Source organism: Strix uralensis, chromosome 3, assembly GCF_047716275.1.
Source record: "Strix uralensis isolate ZFMK-TIS-50842 chromosome 3, bStrUra1, whole genome shotgun sequence".
In the NCBI taxonomy this organism is placed as follows: Eukaryota; Metazoa; Chordata; class Aves; order Strigiformes; family Strigidae; genus Strix; species Strix uralensis.
The window spans coordinates 66,118,043-66,136,371 of NC_133974.1; the positions used below are offsets into that span (position 1 = coordinate 66,118,043).

General features: G+C 43.6%; 1 long non-coding RNA gene across 2 annotated transcripts; it reads right to left on the minus strand.

Moving 5' to 3' along the window:
- Positions 1-6,094: 6,094 nt before the first annotated feature.
- Positions 6,095-10,408, minus strand: LOC141941802 (uncharacterized). 2 transcript variants are annotated; one of them, XR_012628425.1, is made up of 3 exons: positions 10,269-10,408; positions 8,361-8,517; positions 6,095-8,139 (listed from the first exon to the last, which is right to left on the minus strand). It is a non-coding gene; the product is annotated as an uncharacterized LOC141941802 (long non-coding RNA). The 2 variants fall into 2 exon arrangements; XR_012628424.1 differs by having other exon boundaries at positions 8,361-8,613; positions 10,269-10,402.
- Between the last annotated feature and the right edge of the window lie 7,921 nt (positions 10,409-18,329).

Sequence of the window (18,329 nt, forward strand, 5' to 3'; positions counted from 1 at the left end):
AGAAGTCATGTGCTGAAGATTTCTTATTGCCAACCTATTAGTAATTCTGCCGGAGTGTCAGTTCTCAGTTTAATGGGCATGGGGTTTTTGCCAGCAGGAGTTGCTAGATTTTTCTGCCCAAACACTGTACAATGCCAAAACAAATACCTCACACAAGTCTATGTAATTGCTTTTATCAGCCAGGCTAGTAATTGACATCAGCAGAGCATGGAATCAGGTTTATTTAAGAAGCTTTGTTTACTAATAATTAACATAGAATGTCACTGGTTGGTTTCCTCCGTCTTCAAGCAACTGTTTTAGGATTTGTGGGTGTAAGTTGCATTCAGGAAGAAGTGATCTTATTTACTTGTATCACATAAGAACAATTCTTTCCATTACATTAATAGTTAAGGGAAATGTTAGATACAGAACCAGAATGTTTACTGAACACTTTTTCCCTGTTTAGAATTTTATTATCTCCAGAGGAGATATTTACTACTGCTGAGATTAATTTGATGATAAAAAATTCATTATTGCCTTTAGATTTGCCAGCCTCTTATTTTCCCTCAATGTGAGTGCAACTCCGACTTGGGAAGATGTCCAAAATGTTCCTAAATTCATCCTTCTACAAATGTTCATGTACCAGTTTGATAAAGTGGAATTCCTTTGAAAAGATCTAATCATTTTACACAGACCATCAACTGTCAGTTCTGAACTGCAAGAAACTTTTGACTTGAGACAAAAATTGACCTAGGGAGTTAACCTATGATATAAAAACTCTCTGGTGTCATTAACCTTTAGTAGACCCCATGTACCCATCTAATCCACATGAAAAATAAGCAAAGTGAAACTCTTGAAAAAGTTTCATACCAGTTAAATTTTTTAGCTATTCTCTGTTCAAAACATGTAAACCACCCTATCTTCTGGCATCTGGCACTAGACTTTGGGGAGTTTCGATCCCTGTATGTGGGAGAGAAGTGTTCATGCTGTAAACAAGTCAGATGTCAAAAGAACAAATGGATGACACACAGGGTGTTGGGTTAGAGTTCAACCGTCAAGTTTTGGCATTATGTGGCAATGCAAGAAGTTCCCTACTCCTACGTGTCTGCACCATCCACCCAGCTCCACCGCCATACTCTGGCTACTGAGCTGCTCCTGCACAGCTGAGGAAAGGACCCTTTGGTCCCTCAGTCTGGAAAATGTGATGTTCTTTATTTTTAATACTACTCAATTGCTGTGTTATACAAGGGCTAAACAAACTGCAAACACAATCAAAAAAAAGACTTTTTTCCTATAGTAAATAAGAGAAAACAATGTGCTATTGGTTTCCTCCATCAAGTCACTAAAAACTTTCAAGATGGAAGTGTTAATTTAAGAAACTGTAATTCACATATTTGTACCAAGATTTACATAGGGACACAAGTAAAAGAACTTAGAAGTATATTTGCTATCAGAATAAAAAGTGCCATGTAAGTAGAGAATTAAATAGCTCCCAAATTAGTTTATATTCAAGGGGAAAATAAAAGCTTATGAAGAATTACAATATTTTTATTTTTCTAACTAAAAGGAATTAAAAATGACAAATTTATAGCAGACCAACTATCATCACCCTCTATGCTATGGGGCGCTAGGTGGTGACTAGAGGTCAGCATGGCCACACCTACACTGGTCTACACTTGCTGACCTCTGGGGCGGGTTGCTGGGTCCCCCTTGTCCAGCTCCAAGCCTCTCTGCAGGCCAGTTCAGCCAGGATTCAGACTGTGTTCAGATGTTGCATGTCCCATCAGCAATCCCTCCTGGCAGGATCCCAGGCGTGATGTTGCCACAGGGCAAGTGAGATACGTGGCAGCTCACCTGGATAGAGCACAGGGTAGCCCACCCCCAAAGGAGAAATATGTCATAGTTTGAGCCCAGAGGGCAACTGAGCACCACGCAGCCACTCACTCACCCCTTCCCCCTCGGGAAGGAGAAAATAAAGCAAAAGGCTCAGGAATCCGGATAAGGAGCGGGCGTGATGACTCACCCATTTACTGTCATGGGCAATAGACAGACTCGTTAGGGGAATGAAAAAGAACATCAATTTAATTCAGACACTAACAACAACAACGCTTAACAGACAATAGGACAGTGAGAAACATTTCCACAACTTGAAAATGCTTTCCCCCCACCCCTCCCTTCTTCGCTGGCTCAGCTCCTGCTCCTGATTTCTCTATGTCCTCCCACTCCAGCAGCACAGAGGGCAGGGAATTGGGGATTCAGTCAATCCTGCCACTCCTTTCTCCTTGAGGGGGAGGACTCCTCACACTCTTCTGCTCCAGCATGGTTCCCCTCTCACAGGATACAGTCTTCCATGAACTTTCTCTGATGTGAGTCCTTCCCACGGGCTGCAACTTTTCCCAAGCTGCTCCAGCACAGGTGTCCCCTGCATGTTGCAATCCTCCCAGCACTGAACTACAACAGCGGGGGCTTCTTCCCTCAGAGTCCAGCCTTCTTCGGGTGCAGTCACCTGCTCCAGCATGGGGTCCTCCACAGGCTGCAGGTGGGTCTCTGCTCCACCGTGGGCCTCCATGGGTGGCAGGGGGGTGGCCCCGCTGTCTCACCATGGGCTGCAGGGCGGTCTCTGCTCTGGTGCACCTCCTCCCCTTCCTCCTCCTTTCTTCCACTGACCTCAGTGTTTGCATAGGCGTTCTCCTCACAACTCCAACTCCACCTCCCAGGTTCCCCTTCTTAAATGTTATCACAGAGGTGCAGCCGCTGTCACTAATTGGCTCATCCTTGGCCGACTTGGAGACAGGGGAGCTTCAAAAAGCTTCTCACAGGGGGCCACCACTGTAGCCCCCTTCCTTGCTACCAAACCCACACCACACACACAAACCCAGCACATTCCACCCCTCACCTCTGTGAATCACTTATTTAAGAACAGTCATTAAAATCCACAGTCATTACACAAGACAATATTCACAAACTTCACTCACATCAGCACAAAACCAAAAACCAAAACAAAAAAACCGTTCCCCACAACAATATAAAAATAACATTGTCACAATACCAAAGCACGATCCTCAAAATCCACCCCTTGTCCCTCCACCACAATTACAACAACAAAAATTCCCATGATCATTCTGCTAACAGGATTCAGTCTGTGTTTTACCCATTACCTCTCCCAATTACTATCCTTATCTTCTTGCATTTCTCTGCTCCACACTGGGTGCCACAAAGGACTGTTCTGGTTTAAACCCAGCCGACAGCCAAACACCACACAACCACTTGCTCCCCCTTCTCCTCCTGGAGGATGGAGAAATAATTGGAGGGGTAAAGGGAGACTCATAGGTTGAGATAAAAACAATTTAATAATTGAAATAAAATAAAACAGTAACAATAATAGAAAGTACAAATGGGTAATGCACAATGTGATTGCTCACCACCCGCTGGCTGTTACCCACCCTGTTCCCAGCTAGTGATCCCAAAGAAAACTAAGATCCTGAAATCATAATCCTGGAAGGGAGAGAGAACGGCCCCTTTCCCGGCTGACTCTCCTCTACATACTGAGCATGACGTTACATGATATGGAATATTTCACTGGCCAGTTCGGGTTTGATGCTCTGGTGGTGCTTCCTCACAGCTTCTTGTACACCTGCACACAGGCAGGACACAGGGAGTTGGGAAGCCATTGATCTCTTAGCAACAACTGAAAACATCTTCTCATACCAAGTCCCATACTTAATCCAAAACACATCATTATTCTAGCTTCTAGGAAGAAAAATTAACTCTATCCCAGCTGAAACCAGGACAAAATGAAAGACTCTTGTTGTACAGGGGATATTTCTTTCTCTGGGGTTGCTGGCCTCAGTCAGTGGTGGGCTGGTGTTGGAGCTGGCTTTGGTGATAACCCAAGGGAAGCCTGTTAAGGCCTCTTCTCAAGAGAAACATCCTTTATCTCAGATTTCCCTGTCCCTCTCAGCTCCAAGGACTCCATGTTGCAACTTGCAGGACTGAGGACACCTCAGGACCATTTTTCTCCAACAGATTCAGGCCTGATAGGTCTGAAGAGGAATTTTTCTCTCTGGAGGCTCTATCTGGGGAGAGTCTAAATGGCACTGTTACAAGGTCGTTTGCAAAGAGGGGATTTCCCATTAGTGACTACAGGAGATTACCGTGTTGCCTCTTTAAAAAGAGTTAATAACCAAGAAGAACAGCACCAGCTGGCTCTCAGGTGGAGGATGGCAGGCACAGCCTGGATGAACCAGCCAGGGGTTCACACCAGTGTCCAGGTGCTCGGACAGTTTGGTTGGGCTGGGAGAGTGGCAGCACACCACTGTGCAGTGGGCACCCGGCCACCTCACCTTTGGCAGAATTTCCATTTCTTTCCTCCTCTCCATGTATTTTGTATGCCAGCACACACCAGCACTGCTGCTTTACCCCAAGGTCCGCGTGTTTGTAAACTGAGGTGGTTCCTAGCAGGGCACTCATGCAGGTCAGGGCATCCATCTCTGCCCAGTAATACACCGAGTGGTCCCAGGGTGCAGGAGCCGGAGTGCTCCCCTTTGGTTCTCCAGCATGGAGATGGTGACCAAAGCAATATGGAAAGCTGGACAAGTCAGCTCATTACAGCTTGTTTTCACCCCATAAACACAGACTAGCAGAATCTGTTTTTTCAGGTTTTGTCACACTTTCTGTAAATTTTGAAAGCAAATGTCTCAGAAAGTCCCCAAACAAATGTGTTTCCAGCATGGGAGGGAGGAACACCTCAGTGGTGTGTCTCCTGCCTGGCCTGGCCATTCACCCCTACCCAAACTGTGCAGTGAAGCGTGAGCTATGTTTCTAACCGCTGACACCACCCACCCCAGTCACCCACAAGGACACAGCTTTTTTTGCCATTAAATTCTGGTTCATCCATCTCAGAATGCTTCTATAGAGAGCTGGAGACATGAGTGCGGACAGACAAATTTATACCGCACCAGTCACTCAGGTCAGACTGATGTGCAGAACTGTGCTTAGCCCCACTCACAGCAAATGAACCAGCGTATCTGTGCTCTAAATATTTCCAGGCTTTGAAAGTTCAAGGGAACTGTAACTACAAATTTAAGAGGAAAAATTTTGTGTAACTAATTTTTCCTGAAAAAATGTGATCAGAGTGAAGAAAGAGAAAGCAGACAGTTTTGTTGCTTTGTTTGGTTGGGTTTTTTTAACACTGCAGCTTATTGTAAAATTATCTCTGTCAAAACAACATAAGCTTTTTGCAGTATCATTGTACATAATGTCAAAACGTTAACATTAAGTCCTTATCCTGCACAATACAATATTACTGAAAGGCTGGATAAAAAGGACAGGGTATATTTACATTGTACCTTGCTTTCCAACATAACTAACATAAGTTACTTAACCAAAGAAACTGGTGAAAGGAAAATGAGGTCTTGCTTACAACACTATTTATCTTGTCACCAGAACTAAGTTTATCATGTAAAGATAATAACTGCAATTAAAAAGCCATCATCTCACTGAATAACAGTGAGAAACAGGAAAAGATAAGTCACACCACACCCAGAAACTTCTCTTGCAGAGTCACAGAATAACCTGTTTCCTGAACAAATGACAGGTGATTTTTTCCAACCTTCAAACACTCATTTTTGTCCTCCTACTTACAGCTTAATCAAAGACATGTGAAAACCTTAAAAAAATTCACCCTTAAATACTCACCCAGACTGGACGAGTCTGTCCTCTATGCTCACCAGCAGTGCAGTGCATGGGTTCATCTCAGCAGGTGGTCTCCCCTGTCCCACCTCCTTCACCCCTTCAGGCATGGTGGAATGCTGTACCACCAAGCCACCTAGCAGCTCCTCTATTACTTCTGCTTGGACTATCTCCCGATTCTGCTATCCAGAGGAATATGAGTACAAAAGCATATTTGATTTCATTTGATCAATATCCACTTGAGAGCAATGAGGGATTACTTCAACAGATGTCCCCTACTTTTCCCCTGAGTATTAATTACGCATATTCCTCCCCACCCCTTGTCAGTGCAACATAGGGGAAACCAGACACGGGTGATGGCTTATCTGCACAGATTTCATGTGGCTTTTCATCACAAGACAGGGTTTGGTAGATCATGAAGCTGTTTTGCTAAACAACATGGTTTATTCTGACTTTTGTCACATAACTATTTTTTTTGTTCAAAGTACAGGATTTCCACAGATAAGTGTTTTAAAAACAAATTCTGCCAACTTTCAGATGGTATCTCTTCTCCTTAAAACCTCGCTTCCATAAAAATCTATGCTGGAAGTACATCATGATTCATACAACCTCTTCCTTTCCCAAGTGAAAATAGTTCTTGTTCCTCAGACACTTTACCTAGGTGTTTTTCACATATGTCTATGTACCATAGTGTGCCTTAGGTGCAAATGCTTGTACATAAGTCTCAGTTTTTCTTTATTTCAGTTCAGGATGAGTTGTTTTAGACACATCTCTTATCTTCAGCCACATCTCTCCAAGCAACATGAAAATATTGTCATATTTCTCCAAAATGTTACAGGTACTTCCATCCATTTCAAAAGTGATTGCTGCCAGATGTCAGATAGGAGCAGGACTTTGGCTGGAGCAGCGCATCATGCACACTTGTCTGTTGTCCTCAGATGATGCCTTCCGTTCCCACTGCCAGGGGCTGGCAGATCTCCACAGCTTCGCTGCGTGTATCGTCTCCCATCTGCTCTGGCATCCCGATGTCTCCACCTCTTGTGTGTTTTCCAGTTGCAGAGGTTCATTGCTGCCTGCCCATGCCAGGACAGGGCTGGGTATGCTGAGGACCCTGAGCCAGCCAGGGCATCAGGACAGCACCCATGATCAGCACAGCCACCCTCGTGCAGTGAGAGTGCTGTCACACTGCTGGCTGAGAAAAGTTCCCTTGTGGGTAGATTCTCCTTCCCAGTTCCTCTTTTAGCCATTTTTTGCCTCCCCTCTTGCTTGTCACAGCCTCCAGTGGCCAGCCTGACTGTCTGCCTGCTGCGTCTCATACTCCCCTCTGCAAACAAGCACGTTGTTCCCTGACCAGCAACCATCCCGGTCTGTCCCAGATGTGTGGTTTTCCAGCACACGGTTCTTGTTGGACTACCCCTCACACCACAGCTGCTCTGTGAAGCCCATGGGACCTCATGGTGGCTGACTGTCTCTGCTGCTTCTCAGGACTCCTCTGCCTCTTTAAGAAGGTATCGCATCAAGAGGGAAGAAGTGTTTGGTTTTTTTGTAGGAGGTTATTTAAGTCTGCCTGTTGCATAATTAAGAAATGTTTCCACCAGGTGATTAACAGCCTACCCAGCTGTGAGTATCTTTCATTGACCCTGTGCTTGGGAGCACACCCAGGCTTTGGGCTTTGTGCTGAGCTATTTGTACTTTTTCACTGTTGTTATTTTCAGTGGAAAGGTCTCATCTTCTGGGGAGAGCTGTGGGAAGGCCTCAGGAACAGCTGTCCCCGGGCAAGCTGCGTCCATCCCCTCGCCCCACGTGGGACAGACCAAAGAGGGTCCACCTCAGCTGGGTAAGGCAGGGCTGGTCCTCGCATTGTCTGACTGCACCGTCCATGTTTCAGAGAACGTGATGTGGGTGTACAACCCCACCTTGCCGCTTGCTAGTCAGAACAACCAGCACTGCAGCTTCCCTGGTGCAAGACGAGGTTTTATTTCTAACCATAACAAAAGCATGGGACAATGCTACCTAGTGGGCAATGAAAGAAAAAATATTCTCCAGACTTCCCAGAGAAACAATCAAGTCATCTGTAATCCTCTGCACACGTCTTCTATAACTACCTTTTCTGAGACATCACCTCCCCAGAGGCATGCAGGTGCCCTCTCTCCCTGCTCATTCAGACCAACCGGCAGCATGTCCGCACGTGTCCCGTGGAGCCAGCAGCCCACATGTGTCCTTCAAGAGCTGCTGTGTTCTGCTTAGCTGATCAAAGCTAAACAAGGCATAAGAACTTGGGAGAATTGTTCCCTGAAGAACCACTTCCTGCCATTAAACTTTGCCCTTTTTCCTTTTTTCTTTTTTTCTGTCTCAAGAAGTCACATAGCTACTATTTGTAAATGTTTCCTCCCTCTTCAATAATTTTCTCCATGTCACCTCCATATTATAAAAAGGAATCCAGATGCCTTCTGGTCTCTCCAGTGTCTGCTGAAGGTAGAGAAAAACACCACAAGCTTCAGTAGCTGACAGTCATGCATAATAGAGTCCAATAAAATATTCAAATCCCACAGCAATGAGCAAGGTATAACTACGTGGGCTATATCTCACTCTTCAAAGCTTCTTGAGAAATTTGACCCATGTTTATTTCTAAAAGTAAAAAAAGAGGGATGATGCAGTTTAGATGAATCAGGTAAACAACCCGTACTTGCCTGAGCACTTTATTTTGGACTGCACTGTTGTCAGCTTGAAGGAAGCAGGCAATTGGTGACAGCTTTCCCAGTGACCGGTGTCACTTGGAGGTTCTCAGGTTCAAACCCATCACTCTGAGGGCCAGGTTACCAGCACAGCAGAGGAAGGCCTGTCAACCTAAGCATACTCATTCATTGATTAAAACTGCAACAGGAGAAGATCAGAGAGGAATGTCTTTTCTTCTTAAACTTCATGCAAATTTCAATGTTGAGCCTGAAAGTGACCCAAACAGCCATTAATATTCTTACCGTTCCAATGGGCACCATCAGCCAGGCAACAGGCTGCTCATCAACACACTTTGTTCTCCCATAAAGAAGGCCCTAGAAAATCCCACTGGTACATGCTGCCTCTCTACCAGTATTTTTACTACTTGGCATCCTTTTCCTGAGGAAGGTGTCACCTCCACCTGCTTTCAGAAAACCATACAGAACTGACATGTCTTTGCCTGTGGTTTGAAATCTACCATGGACATCCCTTCAAATCTGAGTGCGAGAAGTACACCAACATCTAGGCGTCCTGGTTTAACCCCAGCCAGCACCTAAGCAACACGCAGCTGCTTGCTCACCCCTCCCCACTCCCAGTGGGATGGAGAGAATTGGGAAAAAAAGTAAAACTCATGAGTTGAGGTAAGAACAGTTTAATAACTGAAATGGATTAAAATATAATTATAACGATAATACTATAACAATAATAAAAATAATAATAATTGTAAGGAAAAGGAATATAACAAAAAGAGAGAGAAATAAAACCCAAGAAAAGGCAAGTGATGCACAATGCTCACACCCGCTGACTGATGCCTAAGCAGCAATCTGCCCCTCCCAGCCTACTCCCCCTGGTTTATATACTGAGCATGACATCCTATGGTATGAAATATCCCTTTGGTTAGTTTGCGTCAGCTCTCCTGGCCACGCTCCCTCTCAGCATCTTGTACGCCTCCTTGCTGGCAGAGCACGGGAAACTGAAAAATTCTTAACTTAGGATAAACGCTACTTCATAACAACTAAAACATCAGTGTGTTATCAACATTATTCTCACACTGAATCCAAAACACAGCACTGTACCAGCTACTAGGAAGAAAATTAACTTTATCTCAGCCAAAACCAGGACATTGGGTTAACACCGCCAGCTTTCCAACAAAGCTTCCTGGCAGCTCTTCACGTCAAAACATTTCTTATACTTTGATTGTTGGTGGAACAATCCAATACCAAAGATAGAAAATGGTTGAAACTAAAAATACAGAGCAGCCAGAGGTATTGTGTGTGGTTGAATAAGGGGAAGTACTTGACCTCATGGTGCCCTGGGTTCCAGATGAGCAGTCCTGAGCTTTTTGAATCAGTATCTGACAGCTTGCTTTTTCATCAGCATTCGTCCTTGACATTATGTATCACATCTTTAACTAAATAATAACTTCATATAAACATTTACTGATGGGCATTCATGACAGCTGCTAAAGGTATGCAGAACAAACAGTGTGTACCCATGAGGAGCAGCGTACAGCTGCTGCAGCACATTTAGCATGCACTACTTTCAGCCACGTAGAGAAAGAAGGAAAAGGTGAACGAAGTATTCACTGCATGGAGAGAGGAAACAAGAGCATTGGAGTTCAGTTGCCACTACGTAGCATTTAGATGAATCCTTTCTAGAGGCCTGCCTGTGAATAAGATAATATTGTGAGTCTGGGGGGATTTAAGGCAGATCTGGCACCTCCCACAATTTTCCTACATAACCTAGACAAATCATTTAACCTATCAATGCTTCAGTTGTTTTTTTTAAATAGCATTCCTAGTAATACCACTTTGCATAACGTTTTTGTACACTAGATCACATGTTTGAGATATTCTATAACAATATATATTATATATACATACCTAATCCTGCCTCCTAGTGCTGGTGCAGCAAACAAAAGACACCATAATCTCTTGAAGGTACGATGTTTCTGTAAGAGAAGATGATGGTCAGTAAGCTGGCAAACTCAAAAGAGAGGTTCGTAATCACAACTCACTTTCTGTTTGGCGTCACAGCGGGCAGTTTCATCAAGGACTGACTAAACAGGGATGCAAGATTAGCTTGACTGTCTGTTAAGAAATCCCTCATTTCTCCACTTTAGAAAGCTGCAACCATGTATTTTCTTCAAATTTGCATGAGTCCTGGTCCTGTTATCAGAAACAACAGACAGAACTCCGGAGACTTACTGGCAATTGACATAAATGGACAAAAAGTTAATAAATCACCACTCAGCATAAGAAAAGTCTCTAGAGTACACTTGTGTAACTCCTTATTTGCGTCATCTGAAATTTATACTGATTTCTATTGCCATGGCATTAATGAAAAATTTTGAAAAAAGGTTTTGCACAATTTTTATGAAGTCTTGTCAATAAATTTGCAGTCACCAGTTTCATGTGATATACCCTGGAGAAAGAGCCTTCCTGTTACCAAAAGACTAAGATGAAGATGAGGGTAAAAATTTGATTAAACTACTTCAGCCTCAGCTAAATCTCACCTCAGACACTCTCAGCTGACCCCAGTAGTTTTGTTTTGAATATAGCAGCTAATAATCTAAATTTAAATCTCTCTGCTGGAGCAGTGAAAAGGTGTAGAAAAAACACCCATACTTTTCACCTGGGAATTTGCTACAAGATTTTGAAGACAATTGTCATGGTCAACATGCTACACCAATCCCTCTTTGTGGGCCAGTTATTTCGGTAGCTACTGCCTGACCTGCCTGCCATTCTCCATCACTGTTTCTTCTTAACCCCTGGCAGTGCATATCAGAGTCCAGGAACTCAGCCTAGTTGGGCAGAGAAGTTTTCTGGTACCACAGTACTCTTCCATGATACCCCAGTTATTACCCTAGTGCTTTATCAAGTGCTTACATTTCACTGTTTTATGTCAAGAAATAGGAATCTATTTAAAAGATTTTGTCAGATATGGATACAGAAGCAAAGATTTCCTATCACCGGGCACTCATACTAATGCTTGGTAACTGGGATGCAGCATCACTTTAGATCAGGCAGAACTGCCTTGAACTTCTGCTCCTCTCTTAAGATGAACCCACAATTTTCACATCTTAAATGTACAAGAAACTGTCAAAACCTTTCTATTTTAAAAAATTACTCATCTCTTTCTAATCTATGTAGAAACAAAAAAGCTGCTCTACAGAGGGAAAAAAAATCCTTAAAACAAGTAATTTAATTGCCCGATGAAGAATGAGATAGCTCCAGGAACTGTATGGGGAAAAAACTTGCCATAATGAAGATAGTGACCAATTTTCCTCTTGCCTGTCTGTGAGGCCAGGTTTCCATATTTTGCCTGTGAAATCAGCCTGGATATTGTAATGATTATGAAATGCAGGTAGTCAGGAAAAAAAAGCATTATAAAAGTTAGTCACATCCAAAGTGGTTGGAAAAAACCTGACAGAACACTTCTGAATTAAAATAAAAGCAGTGCTATCAAAGCGATATTTCACAATATCACATCAGTTCTGCCAAGATACTGTTTCAGAGGAAATGAGAAATTCCTGTCATAGTCATATGATCTGCTTAAATTTCTCATTAAAAAAAAAAAAACACACAAACTACAGGTTTTTGCTAAAGTGAAATTCCTGTGCGAGTCCAAGTTAGACTAACTGGAGGTCTAGAATTTCTTTTGCTGAACTGTTATCGCTTGTCTAGCACTCTGGTGACAAGTTCAACATTCAGGTTTCAAAAATTTCAAAATCCTTTATGAAAGAATATCTTCAGCCCCTTTTAATGATTTTTAGGTTTTCTTCTTAAAGATTTTTAACAGAACAATTTGATTTCTAAACAGTAAAAGAAACAAAACTATGTGTAATATACAATGTTTCTTACTCCATGAGTGTTATATTTCCTTTACAGATTGGATCAACATTTTCAGATACGGCAGACTAAAGCTAAGTACCTATACACATGCAGGCACCAGCACTGAAAATGCAAAATTAGCATTTATTTCCCTCAAGGAAGATGACTGCATTTATGTAAAAGGGTAAAAGTGGATGTCACAGGGCACAGAAATCCACACTGGCTAAGACATGGGCACCTCTGCTTTCACACATCCCCATTAGGTATCAGGAGCTGAAAAAGCACTTTAAAGAGGGGAGTACATTTTCTGTTAATTCCTGACAAAAGAAATGGCAGAGGAAAAAACTTTCAGAGGATGCTAGATGGCAGCACCTTGCTGCAGTCAAGAAGCACATTGGGGCTTTTATCCTCACCCTGTTGTCCAGGGCCATTGCATTACTATTCTGCCTGGACTGCGTTACAGCGGAATGGGACTGTTGTAATTTATGACCCTGCCTGGGAGGCATGATCCCTACCCAACAGTCACCTCTTCTGCCCTGGGGTATTGTGCCCCTTGCTGTGCTTGTGGTCAGCTCAAAGCAGCGTAGACATGCTGTCAAGTCATTGGGAACCATTGAAATAACTCGCCTGTATCGCCCATGTAGTAGGCACACGATTTCATTTTCGTTGGTCTGAACTTTCTATCTGTCTGATCCACTGAAATAATTGCACCATTTCAAATTTCATTGCAGGTGTTTTACGTTTATTAACATCCTAATTTAGATGTCATCTAGAACCCAGGGCCTGACAGGATTGTCACAGTATAATTAACATCCAAAAGCATTTCAAAAGCTTGCTAAATATGGACACATAACTGAATTAAAGTTTTACTTTCTAGGTTGCAGTAACCAGAGATCTCTTGTTTCTGACTTTCACTGTAAGCCTAACTGACCACAGCAATACCTTTGCTATTGACAGAACTTATTTTTCCTTTTCTCCAAGAACAAAAGTTTGCTGTGATTCTCTAAGCATTAGTCACTAGATATTCTGTGGAAAAGAGCAAATACACCACTGAAGCTTTTGAGAGCACTACTAAACTATCTTTATCTTGATTTGGCAATAGTGAGACAAGCCATGGTCAGTTTTGGAGAAGTGTTTCAGCAGCGATGTAGATGTGGCCAGTGAAATACTACTACATTCCCAGATTTCACATGAGCTATTATGGATGCACCAACTATATTCACACTGCAAGCCATTCCTTTCTCTACCTAAGAGTACACTTGAGGTCCTGTCTGAAATGATACGCAGTCACAAATCTTTTTGGCACCTTTGACAAGACACCTCCATCACACTAACTAACCCCATAATGTCCTCATCAGATGTATCCTGTGGCTCTTGAAGTCTTGCTCAGACAAGTGGCCTTATCCATGGCTGCCTTTTATGTCATGGTGGTGCACAAAACTGGGGAACAGGGAGTAAAGAAACAGCCAGATTACACAACTGGCTGTACAGGTGGACACACCTTCACAAGGCTGGCCCTGACTTTTTATCATTAGGGCTGTGAATCTATGAATCTATGTAGATATCAAAAGATGCAAGTCAGCCACACCTTGATACATGACAGATTAGTAAAAACAACAATGGTCAGCATGGGATTACCAAGATAAAATAGAAAAAAGATACCTTCTTGGCTGACTCATGTCCACAGAACTACAATAAACACACATGGACAACTATCCCTCTTTGACCTATGTTTCAGGACACAAGCCTAGCTTTTGCATTGCAAAGCCTTGTATTAGTATCCTTGGTCACTGTCTGCTAAAGCATACACACAGAGGATCCCATGAAATACAAAAAAAAAAAGGCACCACATAGCCATCAGCTGATCAGTGAAGCCTCACTAACAGATGCCATGTCCAACAGCTCCCTTGTCCTGTTCAACTCAGGACCATCACCAGCAAGTATGGTCAACCAGCAGCCACAGGGAACCTTCCCACTGGCCCAGATCATGCCTCCCATAAGCTCCTCAGCTAGCTTCTGATGGCATGATGCTTGGAGCTCCTGCTCTGTGTGCCATGGCTTTGCTAGACTTCCACAAGAGCTTCGGGCTAGCAGTCTACCAATTCTGCACATCCTCTCAGAGATACTGAAGAAAGGCCAGATGTGCCCAGGCTGTTCCCACAGTAGTAGAAATGCTGGGAGCCCTTCCCCGTGCACCCAAGGGCAGGCCCTTCACAGTTCATCACTGAAAGGCTCAAAGCCAAGTAGACACAGTAGATACTTTTCTCGATTTCTAGAGGGTCATCTGAAACTGAGGAGGAGGAAAAAAAGAGTGAGAAGCAGCAGAGGGAACACCTAGGTCAGAGAAAGGAGGAAGAGGAGGAAGTCCTGAATAGGGGAGCAGGTACCCGCCTGCAGCCCATGGAGGACCCACACTGGAACCGATGGGTATTCCTGAAGGACTGCATCTTGTGGAGAGCCCACACCAGAGCAGATTTTTCCTGACAGAAACTGCAGCCCATGGGTAATTCACACTGGAGCAGAGGAAAAGTGTGAGGAGGAAGGAGTAGCAGAGGGAAACCACTATGTACTGACCATACCCACTCCTGGCACCTTGCACCACTTGGGATGGGTAGAAGAGTCTGGACTGAAGATGTGAAGTTGAACCTGGGAAAGGAGGGAGGAAGGATGTTGTTTTAATGTTCTTCTTTTTGTTTCTCACTACCCAAATCTATTTTAATTGGCAACAAATTACATTGATTTTTCCCCCATTGAATCTGTTTTGCCCGCAACAGTAAATGGCAAGCAATGTCCCTGTCTTTATCTTGGCCCATGATCTTTCTCGTCCTATTTTCTCCCTCTGTCCTACTGGAGGAGGAGTGGAGGGAGGAGGGAGTGAGCAGCTGGCTGGGCATTTGGCTGTTAACCAAGATTAACCACAGTCCTCTTTTGTCATCTGTGGACTTCTCCTTTGTGGGAAGGGGCAGAGATGTGCTACTTTTGCCTTACCCTTCCTCTGCCACCCAAAAGCACCGCTGGCACAGCCATAGATGGACCAGTACTCCATATCTGGGACTTCTAGCAACATCTGAAACTGGGGCAGGAGCACCTCCCCATAGGCCCAGCAGGAAATGTCATCCTTGGCCTCCGTTAGAATTAGGCTGGGTCTAGCACTAGAGGACAGCTCAGGACCTCCATACTCAGGCTCAGTGCTGACCAAGCTATCCTGTTCAGGCTGGTTTTGTGAAGAGCTACTGCACACAACTCTGCACGGCACTGCACCCTAAAGCCCTCCTTACCTGGGGTAGCCCAACTACCAATACACAGAATAACCAAGATTACTTATATAGCCAATAACCTTGTCAGGGTGTGTTGTCCTGCCTCTTTGGTCTGTCCACATGAATTCGTCCATTAAAAGACTGATTGAGCTTATAAAAATAATAACCCATCTTTAGCATGGATTATAGCAGAATAAGAATGTGTGTGTGGCCTTTTGTTACTGAATGCAGCCATCTAGTGGTTAATTCTTGTTTATTCCCTACGGTTTTCAAAAGAGAACAGTGGTGACAAGAGAGACCAAGAGCATGAGGGCAAGAAAATTCCCTTCCTCCTGTTACACACAAGGGTCACCCTTGAAGTCTGACTTGAAGAGGCCACTTGGCCATCTCAACTTGTGGCTATGGGTAGACCTTTTAAAAGGTTTGGGCACTGAATGTCCACCAATACCAGATGGGTAATTCCTGACAGAAATCGCAACAGTTCTTTGATTCTTTGTATTTATTCAGTGTTTATGAGATTACATACCTATAAAAATCACATACACAAACATTTAACTTCCTGGTGCACTTTTGGTCCTTTTACTTTATGAATAACAGGTTCATTTCCTAAATAAAATATGTTGTCACTTATTTTTTAAAACAAACCCAGACTATTTTAGCATTTCTACTTTGGGTCAGAGAAATGCTTATTCAAGAGTCTTAAAGAAATGCATGAAAACTGAAATAAAGAAGAGCACAAGTACATAATAGGTTTATTTCATACAAATTGTTTCACATATCCTAAACAAGTTGTGTGGGAATACTTACTATTTAGTCAATAGTCGAATAATAAAATAATAAAAAGGAACTGCAGAAGAAACTGCAGAAATGTCTGATGATTGATGTAATTATTATCACCAGCTGAATACTAGAAAAGCTTGCTGGAAGGCCTGAGTGGCAGCTTCTATTTCCTGTTAATTATCACAAAGTAACAGAATTCAACTAGAGTCCCATTTCTGTTGTAACTGCTCCCTTCACCTTTCAAGAGGATGCCAGCTGATCCCTGATCTGCGACAGGTGCCACCACACATACCACCCTCTTTCCCCTGCACTCAGGAAGCAGTGGCCCATGGACCATACAGAGGATGGCAGCACGAGGAACAGGTTTATTGCAGCAGGAGGAAAGAAAAAGCAGTTTTGGCCATTTAGACTCAGCCATAGGTCTCCCAGTTCTACACTGCCTATGTGCTGTGTGAGGTATTTAGGGGCCCCGCGTAGCTGTACCACCTCAGAGCAATGCATAAAGGAGGCAGGACTCCCCCCCCCCCCCCACTCCGTCTCTTAATGGTGCTTGCTCTAACCAGGGACATGCATCACAGTGTAGCCCTTAAATTGTCAAAAATAAAATGAAACAGTATAACCCTCAGGATCCGTGTTTGTATTCTCATACCAACACAGCTTGCTCTACCTTGTGTGACAACCTGCTTCCAGAAGCAAACTACCATTTTAATATGCAATGTATACAAATGAGCCAAATCCTATTTTAGCAGGTTATAGCCACATCATGAAGACAAGTCGTTTCAGGCACAAGATATTAATTTAACAAAACATGTGAATTTATACAGGTTTGTGAGAAAAATGTAGAAATTTAGTGTCAGAGGAAGCATCCCAATTCCCTGGTTTAACCTCCTGTATCACATCAGCAATACATTTCACTGGTAGTTTTCGCTTTGTTTGCATTTGAATGTGCATATTATTCTGCCTTGCAGGAGGGCAATGGGCTGCTCCTGCTGAGCTCCCACTTTGAGCTCACACACTCACAGGTCAGGCATGTTTCTCCTATCCATAACCTCACAGCCCAGGGATTCAGATGCCTGCAAGCCAAGGCCCAGGTTTGCAAGGCATGGTTGCAGGACCTTCCTGCAGCTTTAGTAAGGGCACTGTGATGAGCTGTGTGAGAGTACTTAAGCTAAAGTCGTACAAGAGAAGTAAAAGCAAAGACAGGAGTAAAGTTGTTGCAGCAGGATTAGTTCCTATCAAGAGGACTCAAGAAACAAATACTGTTCCACATAAGAAATAAAGCAGAGAGTTAAAATGGCTCAACAAGACCAAGAGTCAGCCTGTTCCGAGAAGCGATGGAGGCTGCCGCTTCCCCTTGGCACTGAGAGCTGTCGGGCCAGCAGGGACACATCACATGGCTGCACACCAAAATACAGTTCAGTAGCACATTTGGCCCAGCTATCTTCTTTGTGTTTTAGTCAATAGGTTATTGCTGTGTAAGGTTGTGCATATCCTGCTTGCACCACCTTCACGCACAAGAAGAGATGCCTGAGCAAAAGCAAACCAGCGGAAGGATGGTTACAAATCATAATGTACTAAGAACATGCTACTATCCTACTAAGAACATAATACTGATACAGGGTGATGATAAATGAGGATTTCGATGGAGAAGAGAGGGTTTAGGGCCCTCCTGTGGCAAGTTCTTTTACTTTAGTATTATTTAATGTTACTGAGGTTTGCAGTGTTAGAGGGCTGGCTGGGACCTGATCCCACAGAGTTCTCTGTGTGTGTGCACTCAGCACCCCAAAACAGCTACACCCCAAATCAGCCAGCAGCGTCACAGCCCAGAGCTCCTCTGGGGATGGGGTTCAGCTGGGTTGGGCTTGCTGGATTTCCATCCATCAGGCCAAGTCTTTCCCATGCAGCTAGCCTGTGGCACTTTCCTCTTCTTTGGACAGAGGTCACCAATCCATCTGTCTGTCCCTATCTGGGGAAGACCTAGCTTTAAATCAAAGGTACTTCTGGGAGCCTGTCCCAGGTTTCCTATGAGTTTTTTAGCTGCGTGGCATGTTGCAATTAGAGAAGGCAGTTTCCA